The sequence below is a fragment of the Ricinus communis genome, chromosome 7 (genome assembly GCF_019578655.1).
Source record: "Ricinus communis isolate WT05 ecotype wild-type chromosome 7, ASM1957865v1, whole genome shotgun sequence".
NCBI classification, from domain to species: domain Eukaryota; kingdom Viridiplantae; phylum Streptophyta; class Magnoliopsida; order Malpighiales; family Euphorbiaceae; genus Ricinus; species Ricinus communis.
In genome coordinates this window covers 9,404,392-9,422,603 of record NC_063262.1, presented here as the reverse complement: position 1 = coordinate 9,422,603, position 18,212 = coordinate 9,404,392, and the positions used below count along the sequence as shown (strand labels likewise).

The window sequence follows — 18,212 nt, the reverse complement described above, 5'->3', positions numbered from 1 at the left end:
ATCCCTTACGAAGGTTCGAGAACTTCTTAGAAAGTCCCCCGTCTTGAAATTTCTCTGAACCAAGCGAGTTTCTATAACTCCACAGCCAAACAATCAAAAGGCGTCTCATGTGATTAGTCACAACTCTTTATATATATGTTACCAATCATTCCCCGCCCCATTTCGATGTGCATTTTGATTCATTCATGTACCCCCATACCTTAGAGTGCTGCCATCCTAGAAGCTGCTCATTGTCTAAGCATTCTATCTTTACCCCCGCGTCCACTTCCCGGCCTCGTCGGACCGTTTCTCTAGATCAAACTGTTACAACAATATTCTTGTCATTTGAATTAGATCTTAAGTATATATTAAATAAATAAATTAAAATGACAATATATTTATTAATATTATATAATTAATATACGTATTAATTATTGAACATCAAAATATAAAAAAACCGCATCATACACATCAAAGACTAATTGAGAGTGAAATTTGAGAAGAAAGAAAAACTGAATGACATTATTACTAGTAACAGTAAAAATTAATTTAAACTAGCATTTTATATAGCTACAGATAAGGCACATTTCAAATTCTTGTTCATCGTCAATTTTATTTTGGACATCATATATACTTCCTAGCCATGAGGCATAAAGCATGTTTCTTATGCATGAAAATGTCTGCTTGCATGTTCATGTCCAAGTCTTCTTTCTCCATTCCAGAGGCATTTCCCAATCAAATTTATAAAGTAGGTTAGCAAGAATTAGCTCCACAGTAGCAGTTGCTAGAACGATTCCCGGACAAATTCTTCAACCAGCTCCAAATGGTATTAGTCCAAAATCTTTCCCTTTCAAGTCACCGTAGTTGTCAATAGATCTTTCAGGACAAAACTCTTCTGGGTTTTTCCAAACTTTAGGGTCCCTTCCAATTGCCCAGAGATGTATATGAACTGCAGTTTTAGATGGTATTTGGTAATCATCTAAAGTGCAATGATGAGTTGATTTTCTTGGGATTAAAGAAAGTGCTGGTTGCAATCTCATTGTCTCCATCACCACAGCTTTTATATAAGATAGTTGCTCAATGTCATCTTCATGTACAAAACCTTTTTGTCCAACAACATAACTAACTTCATTTTGAGCTTTCCTCATTGCTATAGGATTCTTCATAAGGTAGGTCATGGCTGAAACTGCAGTTGTTGAATTGCTATGTGTTTGTGCTAGGAATATATTCTATAACATAGATAAAGAACTATTGTTACAAAAATAAGAGAAATTTTTAGGTAGATTTTATCTCAGATATTTTTTGTAGATAGAATCAATTGCGTAATGATATGTATAAATTTCTCCATATATATATATATATATATATATATATATATATATATATATATATATATATATATATATATATATACTTACGATGGAGTTATGTCTAATTACAAATTAAACTCTGAATTTTAACCTTTTAACAATTTTATCTAATTATTTTAAAATTTTAAAATAAATATCTATATTTTTAATTTATTTTTAAAAATACTTTTCGATGACAATTTTTAAAAATTCATGATAAAAAACATGATTTGGCAAGTTAATTGTACTTATTAAAATAATAATAATTGTGAATTGGCAAAATGAATTGGCCTAGACTTAACATTATAGCCATTAAGAGTCTCACATATGTATATTATTTGACATATCTTACATCTAGACCCAATAAATTTATTGTTGACTCACTATTTTTTCTTTTAATAAGCATAATTGACTTACCATTTTATTTTTCTTATAATAAAATTTCAAAAATTTTTTACCAAAAAATATTTTTAAAAATAAATATTTATTCTAAAATTTTGAAATAATTAGATAAAATTATTAAGAAATATAAAATTTATCATTTAATTAGTAATTAGGCTAAAAATATATAATAAATTTATTTTATTTTATTAATTTTTATGTTCATTATTATTATAATACATTATTAGTTAATTTAAAGCTTAAGTATCCATTAAATTTATAAAATATATAATAATATATGAGTTCCTGCTATACGATCAAAAATATTCATAAAATAATTAGATATATTAATAAATATTATATTATATATTAATTTATTAAATTTTATTAAATTATAATTTTTATAATAATAATTTATGGGCATAATGCACAAAATGCGCAACAATAATATAAATATAAAAGTACAAAAAGGAGTGAAGAATTTTTAAACTAACTAAAATACCTTTAGAGTTAATCAGTAATTACTAATCCTAATTCTATATGTAATTAATTTATTTTTCTAATTATGATAGAATTAATTAGTGATTAATCTAATTTAGTCCTAATTTTGTTAAACTTTCACATATATTCCCAATCCTATAAGAATATTATATCACACTATACATATATATATATATATATATATATATATATATATATATAAGTCACAACCTCTTTTGTACTGGAGATCCACTAACAGCAAGAATAGATATTCTCTTTAAGAGTACAATGAAATTTTTTTAAAGTGTAAATGGAAAAGTGGAGTAGTCCAGTAGTCAGGAATAAGGTTTAATTTGGCCTTTAAATTTTACAGTCAAGTTCAATTTAGCTCTTTTAACTTTTACAGTAAATTTAACTCCTAAACTTTTCAAATATATTCAATTTAATTAGTTTTTAAGTTAGTTTGTTGCACGCGCTATAACAAGAGCGTGAAAAATGGCAAAATTGAGTATGACTGCAAAGTCCGAGAGCCAAATTGTACTCAAACGACAAGTTGAAAGACCAAATTGAACTTTATTCTTTTTTAAGTTTAACATTAAAAAATAAATAAATATTGTTTAAAAGTTACCATAAATCAATAATACATCAAAACTAACTCACCATCACCGTCATTACTTTTCTATCACTATCAACGATACTCTTTAAATAAAAAATTACCAATATTATCACCAGAAAATAATATATGAGATTTTACAATCCAACACCACCATTGTCACTACTTTATTAACCTGTACATGATTTTTACTAACTAATTTAAAATCTAAAATATATAGAAATAATTTAATATATAAATTCAATTATATAATTAAATCAATTATAATTTAAATTATTTATTATGGTCAAATTAAGTTGTAAAAAAAAGTTGAATGGCCAAATTAAATTTTATAGTGCGTATATTTTATTCTCTTAAAAAAGGACTATATTAAATCAATTTAAAGAATTTAAGGATTAAATTGGTTATAACAAATTAAGAAAAGTCAAATTAAATCTAACCATAAAGTTCGAATGCCAAATTCAACCAAAAGGTGCAAAAATGCCTTTGAACTTATTAGAAAAGTCCAACTAAGTTTCTATTTTTTTTAGTTCAATTAAATCCATTAACTTTTATAAGGGTCTAATTAAGTTTTTATCTTATTTCTTGGCTCAATTAAATCCATTGACTTTTATAAAATGTCTAATTAACCCATAATGCTAACAACGTTCCGAATGCCATTAAGTATAAGGGTCCTGTTGTTTTGAAAGCACGAAGAATAATTTCTTTGAATATTTTAGAGTCATGTTTATATCACATGACGGAGAGAAAACCACTTTTTCTTTTTTATTTTTACATAATTAGTATCTATAAACTCTAATTTATAAAGAAGAGTAGTTTCTTCCTTCACCTGAAATGACAACAACATTTTTGTTTTCTTCATCACACTCATTTGTAAGTAGAAGATGAGGGCAAGTTATTGAGTTAGATTACATCCCACCACCTCCAATATATTTTTACAATAAAATTACAAAGATGTATACTTTACGAAAAGAGATCAATCTTAGAAGGAGGTTCTACAATTGTAAAAATTATGATGTAAGTTAAATAAAGAAGAAGAAATGGCTTTTTTTCCGTTACGTGATATAGACGTGACTTTAAAATATTCAGAACTGTTACTATTCGCGCTCTCAAAATAATGGAATCCTTATACTTAGCAACATTTTAAATGTTGTTAGCATTATGAATTAATTAGATATTTTATAAAAGTTAATAGATTTAATTAGTAAGAAAATAAAAATTAAATTAAATTTTTTATAAAAATTAATTAAACTTAATTCAACTTTTATAATAAGTTTAACCTTTTGCCAACTCAAGCCTATTTCATAGTTATATCAAAGGTTTCCAAAAAAATTGTCATTTCTTTTCTTTTCAAAGGTAAATAGTTTCTTTTTCTTTTCTTCCTTTTCCAAAAAATGAGAGGCGTACACATAGAAGTCCACCTCCTAATTAAATCATTTTCCAGTATCTGCATTTCATGATTTGAGTTGCCATCTCGTATGTTTAACTTTTTCCAGGATCTGCATTTCATGATTAGGTAGCTCGTGCTTATAAAATCGAAAATATTTATTTACATCAATTATATATATACTATAATATTTACATATACAAATTTTATATTTTAGTATTTAATAATTAATATTTATTCTATTAAATAAAAATAATAAATATATGTCAATTATATTAATTTAGTATATAAATGAAACATACATCTCGTCTGAGACCTTATAAAATTTTTAATTTATTATTTTCTTTTTTTCTTTTAATAATAAAATAATTTTATGTCTACTAAATAAATTCGGCTACACTTATTTACTATAAAAGTTCATGTTAGTAAATATTTTGTTCATTTTCTTGTGTCAATTCTTGAGATTGTATTGAAGAGTCTTTTTTCATTTAAATATTAGCAAAACTAAGAACTGCTAAAATTTACTTTTTTAGTTCCAATCGAATATATTAGAATTTTGGTGTTTTATAAATTTTAATTGAAAATTTATAAGTTCAGTTGAGATCATAATGAGATAGATGTTATGGATGATGATATGGCAGTATCTAATAATACAATGACAATATTTTATATATCATTCTGAAATTTAGAATTTCAAATTTTATTTTATTATTTTATCGAGATAATTTTTTTTAAATATGAAATTTAATACCTATTGAAAGGCAATGCGCTTTTTATCCATTGGATTAAAATCAAATCGTTTTAATTGATTTGGTAGTTTATCAAAAATATCAATGGTGATTTATTAACTTTAAAATTATAAATTTTATCAAGCATTTGTATAGAATAGTCGAATAATAAATAGTTCATAATTAATTTATATGAGTGTAACACTTTTTTTATATAAAATTATATATTTATTAATTTTAAAGCTGAAAAGGAAATAATATATAAATGAACTCCAAGACTATCCAAAACTGATAAGCTTTCAAATAATATATAAATGGATCTTATCTTCAGAAGAAACCCAAAAGATCCGTGTCTTTAGAAGTTGCCTGTTTGGCTAAATGATATTCAAAGTTTAATAATTGTATTTGCCTTATTTTTAAGTAATAATAGAGTCAAGTTGTCATTGATATATTATCTCTTCCCACCGAATCCTTTTTGTTTTGGAGAAATATAAATTTTTTATTTTGGGTGCTCAATTTGCATTAATCATTGGTGGCGTCACCACAGCAGTCTCTGTGCGACAGTAATTAATATAAAAGAAAACGATTTATTTGAATGAGCCGAATTAAATGAAAATAAAATAAATTTTTATTTATGCATCATTGAATTATATTTGAAAAAATTATAAATTTAGTATATGTTTTAAATTTTTTTATTATAAAGTCTAAGTTATTTTCTTTTGTTCAAATAAGTATTTAAACCTACTGCAAATCATTAATATTGTGTCTCTAGCCGATTTTATTATTCAACATGACTATATAACTTATTTTAAATAGTAAATTAACTTAAATATTCTCTTTAAAATATTTTTTTTTCAATCCATTTTCAACATTAATGTTTTTTTAAAAAGATTATCTGTTTTTCAAACAATTTAAAAAAAAACAGTAAAATTCTTTTTTTTTTCCTTCATTCATTCAAATAAAAAATGAAAAGGAATTAAATATTTTTTATTTTCACCTCAAAAATTAATAGAATATATTTTTTCACCTCAAAATAATAAAAAGATAGATGAAAATATTAAGTTTTTTAAAAGTAATAACTTTTAAAAATAAAAAGAGTAAATTTTTTTAGAAAAAAGGAATAAAATTTAAATGAAACATTTTATCTTTTTAGTGTTAAAAGGAGATTTAATTTTTTTTTTAAAAAGGACCAAAGAATAAGAAAATGTGAAAATAAAAACTAGAAAAAAAGTATAAATAATAGTAAATAAAGATATTTATATCATTTTATGTATAAATTGAATTAAATTATTACTTTAACCTGTAAAACCTGTAAGATACATATTAATATCATTAAATATTTGATTAAGAAAAAAGAATAATTCAAACACTGAAGTCAAAAATTAAAATATTAAGACATTAAATAATAATTATCCCGATAACATTCTAATAAAATAATAGAAAAATAGAATGAGAAGTTTTGACAATATAAAGCTCAAATATACGGTGATTAGAATAAAGAAAATGGTGTTACTTATTTACTCTAGATAATTACATATTTCAGCCAATAAATTAAGTTGATAAATGAGTTACATGTATGTATTTAAATAGTATGAAATGATTTGTGTACGAATTGGTTCAAATTAAAATATTCGACCATTGAATAATTTGTGGATATGAAGCAAAATAGGATTAATTTAAGCTTGCATTTTATATAGTATTACATGTACTTACTAGCCACAAGGCAAAAAGCATGTTTTTCTATGCACATCCAATCCAAATCAATGAAACTATATAAAGAGGCAGTGACCCATTTCATCATCGGCCTTTGGTTTATTATTAGGGCATGAGAATGATTCACTATAACTTCCATTATTGCCAAAACTTGTGTTTGTACCTCAAAGTCACACCGTTGGGGGCTGCACTCTAGTTTTCGTCTTTAGAATACACAAGTTTTTATTAATGGCTGTTACCATTGAAGTTATCCCTCGTGATGCAGATTCTACTAATATGCAAATCCACCTTTACTCCTTGAGGAGAAACTCTAAAAAAGAATCCCGGATATAGAAATCAACAAATGGAAAATTCTTATCTAAATTTGATGTGTACACTACAACTAACAGCCGAGTGATATCTATATATGAGTGTTTTATACTTGAAAGTTAGATGTCTGATACATATTTTATTATTTAGAATTAATAAATATATGTCAATCAACTATTGATTCAGTATATAAATGGGAACATATACCACTTATATAGCATGTTATAAATATGTAGCATGAACTTTGTTTTTAGTTTTATAAGTTTACTTAATTACATGGATAGAATAAAGATGTAAATAGGAACTCAGTATGTTTTTATTTCCTATAATTTTTTTCTTTATTAAAATAACAATTAGTAAACTCAATGTTTAGTTCTTGGATAAATCCTTTATTTTACGTTTATTTCAGATTTAGCGCATAATTTTTAAAATATTAATACATATTTTAATATTAGTTTTGATTTTAATTAATGTAAAAAATTTCTTTACTAAAATAACAATTAGTAAATCCAATATTATTTTTTCATTATTATTATCGAAATTGTACCCCCATTAATTAAATAGCCATATAAAAAAAACTTTGCTAATAATTTTGTCCGAGTCTAAAAATGAACTTAATATCAAAATACATTGTTGAAATTTAAGAATATAAAATTTACGTTCTAAATTTGAAAGCAAATTTAAATTACAAAATCTATTTGGAATTAAGCTTGAATTAAAGCTAAGAATCAACTAAGTAGAATACTTAATAAGATTTATTAATTCAAATTGCATGAACTTTTGTCTCATTCAATCAAATGGCTACATAGTATTTGAGAGAATTTAAGTTTTAAGTTCAAGTTTCCTCTGTATTTTTTTTTTTCTTCAAATCCAATATATCTAGGGCATGAATATATTCAACAAAACTTTGCCCAAATTATATATTCAGAATTGAATATAACAAAGTTATACATAATAAGAAAATATAATTGAAGCATAATAAATTAAATAGTATTGTATTTCTATCCAAAAAGAAATTAAACAAGATTAGAAATAAGTATTATAGGTAGGAGTGTTCAACCAAACCGGTAACTCAACCAATTCAAAAAATCCGATAAAAGCTAAAAGAAATATATATTGAGTTTAAACTGTCTTGGGTTGAAGATAGTTTGAAAATTTTCGAAACCGAGTAAGAGTAAGTTAAGTCTGGTTATGAATTTAAAAAATATAATAAAATCCAATATGACCCAATAAGAAGTTAAAAAGTTCAGATTCACATATAAGATATGACTTTTTATTCACGAAGCTATTCATTATATGGATAGTTAAATGGTTTGAACATAGCAATTTTGATGAGTTGGATGATGTATATTTTGCTAAATCTGATAGTGCATATGACAACAACTATGTTAATAGCTTATTAGCTAAAATAATTATTTCTTATTATGAATTATGGATTAATTGAATAGTATATGTTTCATCATTTTATAATACAGTACTATTTTCGATGTTGGCTAGTGCTATAGTACTTTCAAGTTCATTTTATTTGACAGTTATTTGCTAGTTGAATTTTAAAAAATATATTATAATTTTATTTATTTAAATTTTTTTATCTAATTATAATGAATGTGTAAATATAATACTAGTCTTTAGCTATTTATTATTAATATTATTTCATACAGAACGAAATTGCTAGGTGAGTGTATATTATAATTTTTTACTTACTATTTTACATTATTGCTGTAATTTATTTTTAAATTATATCTTTAAATTGAACCCCATTAAAATTTGATAAATTTAAATTTATTAACTTTTCAATTTAAAATATTGAATTTGATTTTAAACAAATATAATCTGATTAAAATAACTTAAATTAGCTTATAACCTCTAAACTGACGAATCCAACCTCCAAACATTTTTATATGTATAATCTGTCCAGTGATTGATGGCAATTCCTTTTATCTTCTTTTCTTTTTTCTTTTTCTTTTTTCTTGAAAAGAAACTGCTAATATCTCATTCAATAACATTATCAGTCTAATTTCTACTCATTCAAGCTGCACCAAAGTTCTCTCTGCTGACATCATGCGACAGCTATAAATATCAAAGGAATAAATTATTCAAATGACCCAAAATCAAACAGTAAAAAAGTATTCTTCTTGGCAATTATATCAATAAATTAAATGTCTTTTAGTTCACCGTCAGAAATAAAAATGAAATGAAGAGAAATGAAAGTAGAAATAATTATTTTTTATATGTTAGTTAGGTTAGTGTGGCAAGAGAATTATGCTGTATTTATTATTAACATTAATGATAAAATATGATTATTATAAAAAAGAATAATGTTTAATTTATTATTATAGTATATAATAAATATTAGAAATATAATATAAATATATAAGTTATTATTTTATTTGGTTAATTATTTATAATTATTCAATTTAGTTTTTATGGAAATAAAAAGTCTATTCCTTAAAATGTGATTCTCATTAATAAAATGTGATTCTAATTTGAGTGTAATCTTTTATTGACCAAATGTCACTCTTGGGAATCACTTGTACCCAGTTTTATCCCTATTATATTTTCTCACTAACCAAAAGAATAGAATGAAGAAGTTCTAACATGAGCTCAAATATGTATTGATTAGTGTTGTGATAAACCATGCAAGTTTACAGTTGTCATAATGAATATGATTATCATCCTACATATTTACTAACTAAATTAGAATAATCTGAGTTGAGTTTAAAAATAATTTAATTTAAAACTAAAAAATTGTAATAAAGATATCAAATAAATTAAAACTCGAGAATTGAATGTTTATCACACTAATCTTTTTATAATTTAATCAACTATTTCTTGAATCTAGCTCAACATATCTTGAAAAAGATTTATATATTCTAGCAAATATAATCTTTCAAATCAGGTCAATTCTACTAATGAATTATGTAAGTTCTAAGACAAATTGAAAACCATCTCAAAACTTAAATTTTATGTCTAAGTTTTAATAGCACTTGCTTAATATTTTTTCAACTAATATTAAATTTCAAGTTTTGTTATTTCACTTAATATTTAGATTTATTACAAATATTGGATCCTAACATTTACAGTAACATGAAGCATAGAAATAATGAGTCAAGATAATTAAACTAAGAATCTAAAGAATATCATTGAATCAAATCATAAATAGAGTTGACGGATTTCCACCTAATCCTAGAAAATAAATTTAGCTTCTCATAATGTAATTAAAAATAACAAAAATAAATGAATTTATTAAATCTAAAAATAAGAATAAAACAAGACTGAAAAAAGAACTCTTGGATTTTGATAGAATTTTTTCAATCTTGATCTTAATCGTTCTTCCAAATTTTGGTTCTAGCCACTTTTTAAAACTCTAAAAACTAAAAGAAAACTTCTCTTTCTTAACAAGATTTTTTTGCTTTTTATATCCACTCAAACCCTTTAGGATTTAAGATGGAGTCGATAGGATTATAATACATCATTAAAGTGTTCTATCTGATGTCTAAATGGGGTACTAAACGACCATTATGTTTTTGTGCTAATGGCTAGTTAGAGACTGTCACTTTGCCACTTTCACATTCTAACTGGCTATTGAACCAGTCGTATCCCCTAACCCCGCACGGTTAGTTATGCCACCAGTTAGGACTCATAATTGAGTCTTCAAATGTGAATCTTGAGCTCTTTAAATGCTTATTCCACCACTTTAATGTTCAATTGCTTCCTTTACCTACAACATCAAATTATAAATAAAAACTAACAAAACTATTTAAATAGACAATAATATACAACTATAATTCCTAGTAAAATAAATACAAAAACAACCTTAATGATTAGAATAAAAAAAATGATGATACTTACTCTATAGGTGTATATTTCAAACTACACATTAAGTCGATACATTAGCGATTGTGTATTTATTAGTGTTATTAAATAATTGATTTACTTGTTAATTATTTAATTTTTAAATATAAAACAATCATATTGTACTCTTCACCAATTGATCTCAATGTACACGTTAAGATTAGGTAAACCATTTTATAATTCAAGATTAATTGGAGCCAAATTTGAGAAGGAAGAAAAACTGAATGACATTATTAATAGTAATAGTAAGATTTTATACGTCCCTCTAGTATTGAATAACTCATGGATATAAAGCAAAACAAGATTAATGCTTGCATTTTATATAGCTACAAGCAAGAGACAGTTTAAAATGTTATTCATCATCAATTTGATCTTGTACATCATATATATTTCCTAGCCATAAGGCACAAAGCATGTTTCTTATGTATAGAAATATCTGGTTGCACGTTCATGTCCAATTCTTCTTTCTCCATTCTATAAGACATTTCCTAATCAAATGTATAGAGTAGGTTAGCAAGAATTAGCTCTATAGTTGCAAGTGCTAGAATGATTCCTGGACAACTTCTTTGACTAGCGCCAAATGATATTGTCCAAAATCTTGCGCTTTTAAGTTATTGAAGTTTTTCTGAATATTTCAGGGCAAAACTCTTTTGAGTTTTTCCAAGCTTCCAGATCTTTTCTAATTGCCTAAAGATTTAGATAAACTACAGTTCTAGATGGTATTTGGTAACCACCTAAATTGCAATGATGAGTTAACTCTTTTGGGAATAAAGAATTTGTTGGTTGTAATCTCATTGTCTCCTTAACTATAACTTTTAAATAAGATAGTTGCTCAATGTGATCTTCATATACAAAACCTTTTTGTCCAACAATATTACCTAATGTTACGACCCGATCTGTAGGCCCGTGACCGGCACTAAGGAATGCATAGGTATAAGGTTATCAAATCCCGTAGGGTGCCTGACCATTCACTAACTTAATCAAGTTTCAATTCAATAGCACTGATCCACAATTAACCTTATCCATCAGGTTCTACATATTTAGAATTTGGACTATCAGCACAAATAGAAAAGACAAGAATTTACATGAAATTATAAAATGATAAATATGAAATTTCTACTATGGAGGTTCTGGAATTTTAAAAGTCAAATATACCAAAAATCAATTACGTTAAACCCGAAGATGAAGGAATCAGGCTGCTCGATAAAAGAACACGGAAAAACTAACCACACCTAAAAAACAGTTAAATTGAGACTATCAGTCTCGAGAGTGAGTTAAAATCATATATAAAAAAGAATTACAAACACTTCAATGACACATTTACTTATTTTAACATAAGATATTAAGACATGCAAATATATATATATATATATATATATATATATATATATATATATATCATGCCATAATGCTTCTATAAAATAAATTTTACATACTACGGGATGGAGTACTTCAATAGAACCCTAATCCCCATTACTAAACAATCTTAGCTTTTCAGCTCTCTCATTCCAACAAAACTGGCGCCCAGAGAGCGAAGCTCGACCAGGGTCCTTAAATCCAGTCTGGTCACTTAAATTTATAACAAAACCGGCACCTAGAGAGCAATGCTCGACCAAGGACCTTTATTCCGGCAACTCACTCTACTCAGCCCAAAGAGTTAAACTCGGCCAGGGCAAGTCCTAAACTATTCTTCTATTATCTGAATCAAATTTATACTAGTGCGCACGCGGTCCTAATGCAACCCATCAGGTGTCATGTTCTACTGTCGTCTCATCCCGAGTCAACATGCAATCACAATAGCCATAATATAGAAAATGAAACATATATAAAAGTAATTAAATAAATAATTAAAATCTTAAACCATTTAATCAGAACTGCTTATGTAAAACTTAACATGAAGCACAAGTATAGCAGATATATGACTTTAACTCATAGTTCTGACGACCTCCTAGCTCTGCTCCAATGCCTCGGGTGAAGCGAGTGATAGATCATAAATAGTTATACTTATTGTGTTTAATTCCCTTATATTTTGATTGAATAATGTACTTAATTGTGGAAATTGTATTTATTTTGACCTATGTGATGAAATATCAATGATTGAGTAGAATTCAGCCCAAAGATATGTTTTAAAGCATCACTTGTCAGAAACCAAGTCTTTTAGAGGAAGAGCAAATTTTTTTACAGAAGATCATTTTCAATAAGGCGTGACCACGCCTTACAATCCGTGAGCTACTCGAATCTACATAAGAGAATTTTGAATTTTCAAGATAAATTTGGGGTGGACCCACTTTTATATAATTTCCTTTGTTTTTGGAACTGCTGGATAAAGAGAACTTACTCCCATATTATTTAAAATTTTAATTTGTTTAGATTACCTTTTATCTTATCCTTCCTTATCGGGATAAGATCATATAGGAAGTTTATTTTTTTTATAAGGATTATCTTATTAGGGTTTAGGTTTGACTTCCTATATAAGGAGGCTAGTTCTACCAAGTAAAGGACGGCTGAGAGGGCTTTGATTATTTATTATTTTTCTTCTTCTATTCTTTTCTTGTGAATTTTTACTCCACCATGTGTGGCTAAGTTTTTATTTTCTGATTGAAGAGTGAATAAATTCCAATTGTGATTTTGTGAGACTTTGTGCTTAACAGAATTCTTCTTTAATTCAAGTATTTTTTATTTTTTATTATTTATGAATTTTTGATATTGATTGAACTCACGAATCAACTTTGATATTGATTCTTCTATTGCTAAACTTTGAGTTTGTGATCCGTAATTGTCATGAACGATTGACACAAGTAGCAAGGAGCTGGCTCATGTGTGTGTAATTGCGGCATTTTCGAATTACATAGCTTGTATGATTGGCTCTAGGAAAATAAAGGAACAAGGTTAATTCAATTGCAGCTATCTCAATTAATTAATGTTAGTTTAGTCATTCTCATTATTCTTAATGTTATTATTGTGTTGATATGGAACGCTATCGTGCCTAGTTGATTAATGGTAAGTTTTGATTTGGATGCTCGGTTTGAGTCAATTATATTAGGAGAATTCACACTTGTTGCGGATTTTCCGAATAAATAGACTAAATACTTGAATAGAAAAATTGATATTTAAGCCTATGATCAGAATTACAATTGGATGGAATTAGTACTCTTGAATTGGAAATTTGTTAAGATTGATTTTTAGTTACTTTAATATTCAGCTTTCATTATTTCTGTTTATTTATAATTTGGGTTCAAACATTCAAAATCCCCCCTTTTTATTTAGTTTTGAGAAGCTATTCACATTAGTTCCCTTGGGATTCGACCTGGTTTCACTATTTCTATAAGTTAGTTTAGAAAAATTAGTAATTTATTTTGAAGGGCTTCGACAAGCCGTTCAGCAAGCGGAACTGACATATTTATTTAATCATGGAAACAATTCGATCAGTAAATATAAAACCTTTGACAATTAACCATAGGCCTAGACTCCTAGAATTACTACCTAAAAATCTCGAGTCGGAAGAATTATACCGAAAATTCGACAGAACCTCCCCTAAATTATGGACATCTACCCCTAGTATAACGGGTCCAGGACCTGCCAGAAAACACTTCAAATATACAACGATGAATTAACGAGAGTCGGGCCACCAAAACTGCATTAATTTTCTCGACTCTGCAACACAAAACAAAACACGACTATTGGCAGACGGTCTGACAATTTATTATTTTAACTAACAATCCTCACAATATTTTTTTCTAATGCTCCACACAATAAATAAACACATAACTTTATATCAACAACCTCTAAAATCTACGGGCTAGAAAATTACCAAGATGCTTGATCTCTTGGTCGACTGGCCTTCAATCGCCGGAGTCTGATCAATGATCCGAACATGCCTACCGACTCGAAACAACATGTTGATGATGATCCCAGCACCCGATCTTCTGATCCGACCCCCGATCATCCGGAGAGATTTACTCACTATCTCGGTCGTCGATTTTCAAACGGAGTCCGATCGCCACAAAACCGGTGCCATTTGAAACCTTGAGCTGAAAGGAGTCCGGACATGTCCTCTGATCGACCAAAGCTCGCCAGAATTCGCTGAAAAAGTGAAATGTCTGAACTGCCCCTACTCTTCTCACCTCGTCGGATCTTCCAATTCCAGCCACCATTTGAGTCACTACCATCGCCGAAAAGAAGCTCAGGTCGAGGGGAGTCGTTTGCCACCAAGAACAGCGGTTACCGATGCTGGGAACGCCACGCACGGCGGCAAGGGAAGCTACGGCTACCTTTCTCGCTCCCACGCCTGCCGTCACCGTTCACTGCCGCTGACACCGGTAGCGAAGTCGCTGTTGACGGCCGCACCTCCTGACAACTTTACTGCGCCCTTGACGGTCGGCAATGGACGATGCAGCCAAAGATTCTTCTTCTCATTTGCAATTTCTCCTCCTTCCTTTCTTCCTTCTTTCTTTTATTTTCTTTCTTCTCTATATCGACATTTGGTCCCTCAACTTTTCTTCTTTACCATTTAGTCCCTCAATTTTTTAATTACTAACAATTTCAACCTGCAAAATTTTCGATTAACCCTTCAACTTTTCTTTAGCTTTTCAATTAAGCCCCTAACTATTTAATTTGGACTAAATTAAAATTATTAAAAATATAAAATTACTTATTTACCCTTGCTTTTAAAAGTAAAATTATCAAAATACTCTTACTGATACATTTAATTACAAAAATATCAACCATACAAATTTTCATTTAGAACCCTAATTTAAAACACTTAATTAATTGTCAATTTAATCATAACACTTAATTAACTAAATTAATAAATGTTCTAACCATTTTTTAATTAAATCAACACCATTAGCTAATTAACATTTATCATTCCTAAATAAATTCTTTCATGAAATGTTATTTACTTATTCTTTCATAACTCTCAAATATAGAATTTTAATTCATATATTCATATTGGGGGAAAATTAAGTGACAAAAAATATAATTTATTTCCCAAGGAATTTACTTAATTACTTTCTTGAAAATCAAACTAATTAGATACAGAAAAATAACTCTCTTATTTTTATCTAGCATTGAAATTCTATTTTAAATCATCCCAATTAAACTAATTAAAAATAAAGTAATATTAATTTAAATAAAAACTCGTTATTAATTATCACTAATATTATTATTATTAAAAAGAAAAAATTCCGAGTATTACACCTAACTTCTTCTTGAGCTTTCTTCATTGCTATAGGATTCCTCATAAGGTAAGTCATGGTCGAAACTACAGTTGTTGTGTTACTATGTGTTCCTGCTAGAAATATGTCATATAACATATAGAAAGTTTAGATAGACTCTATCTACCACATCAACTATAGATAGAATCAATTATATAATGACATGTATCAACTTCTCTTAGAATAGATTATGTATTATTGTGTAGAAAGGAGAAAAGAATAATAAAAAGAAAGAGATTAATATACTAATTGCCATCAGCACTGCTTTAATGTGTTGATTCTTTGAAATTTGAATTAAGTATCAAGAATATTCTCTAGCACAGGATTTGATATGCTTCAATCAAGGCCTTTTTTGGATTATTTTCTCATAGAAAATGTCAAATTCCTTGAAAATTTTGTATAGGCAATGGATCATTCTAGTAAGTTTATTTACAAAACCTATGAATGGAGAAAAATCTGAAACAAAGTGACTTATTAATAAGGTCACAACTTGCTCAAGTAACTCTGAAAATATACTCTTTTCAATCCTATCTTCATCATATGTCATTCCAAAAGCAACCCTAAAAATTATAGCTCTCGTAAGTGATATAGTTTTCTCACATAAATCTATAGGTTTGGAAGCAAATAGTAATTTGGAGTCTTTGCAGGCATATGGGAAACTTCAAATTCTCTAATGGGAAGAAAGCTTTGGGTCGCACTAGAGTTAAGGAGATGAACCATATAAGTCTTTTCCATCTCTCTCTAATAAAAATTATGAGGTGCAAAAGAAACATCAAAGCCATTGTATGACAGTGTTTGTTGGCCAAGAGAGGATGGCCTATTTAAAAATACAAGATCATGAGTTTTGAGTACTTCTTTTGCCATTTTGGCTGAGGAAACAACTAGGATTGACATAAAACCTAGATGCAAAGTCATTAAAGGTCCATGTGTTTGTGAAAGTTTCCACAGACAGCGATGAGGAGAAAAGTTATCAAGTTGAAGTGAGTTACCTATGATGAGAAGACCTTGAGGGTCGGGTGGCAAATGAACATTGCTTTTAGTTTCCTTATATTTTTGGACAAGAAACGAAAGGAAGATAGAGAGAAACAAGATAAGTAAATAATCGAAACCATTTTGTGTTTCAACTATAATTTTTTTTGTCGTGGCCAAGATTCCAAGAATACACTGACTAAGAAATAGAGGGAAACTGGAAAGAAAAAATGGTGATATATTGGAGTAGATCAGAAGCTCATAAAAAATATAAACGACTTTAGTTGAAAGTATAAGATCATTAATAAAAAGAAACTCACAACTTTAATATTTATTTCTCTTCAAGTGATTGGGCTCGCAATTTTCTCACTTGATATATCAGCAAATTATCTTAGTGTTTTTTTCTCTCAGGTGTTTGGGCTTGCAACTCTTTCACCTATGCATTGCCTATTTATAGATGGGTGATAAGAAAAACTTAAGAAATCGGAAAATCGGTCCGAAACCACAAAGTCAAACCAACATAATAGGTTAACCATCTACAGTTTTGGTTTTGGTCTTCTTCTTAGAAATTTTTTATTTCGATTTCGATTTATATATGAAAAAACCGACAGTTTAGTTGACCGTCCAAAATATATATATATATATATGACTTTTTCTTCGAGATTTCAACCAAACATAACTTAATAAGGATATATGACTTTTTCCTTATCGCTTTTGGGGTTTATGATTCTTAATTTTTATACTCTTAACTAAAACATATAACATCAATAAGTATCAAATTTAATAATAAAATCATTTCCTAAGTGATAAATTATCAAACTGAATAATTAGATACTCTTAAAATAATTTTAAATTTATTTTTAAAATTATTTTATTTCATTTCTTATCATGAATTTACCTAAGTCGGGTTATGGACTGATAAAGAATTTTTTTCTTCGAGACCTATTAGAAAGGGCAATATACAAGAAATCAAATCATACCTTAATGATAGAAGCTTCAAAGGCCCTGAAAATGCTATGAGGTATTTGGAAATGGTTGAAATAGTTGAATAGGAGAATCACTATGACTATAGCCCTTGGTAAATTTTTTAAAGATGAAAATAATTTATTTGATATTATGAATGACTAGTTACGGAGGGACCATTTTATTTTTATAGGTTGGTCTTGTCTATTGCTCTTTCCTTGGAGGTTGGTTCACAGTTACAATCTTTGTAACCTCGTGGTATACCAATGG

At 27.5% G+C, this 18,212-nt stretch overlaps 1 pseudogene; it reads right to left on the bottom strand.

Moving 5' to 3' along the window:
- Positions 1-603: 603 nt before the first annotated feature.
- On the bottom strand, positions 604-17,423 carry LOC125370625 (annotated as a pseudogene).
- Between the last annotated feature and the right edge of the window lie 789 nt (positions 17,424-18,212).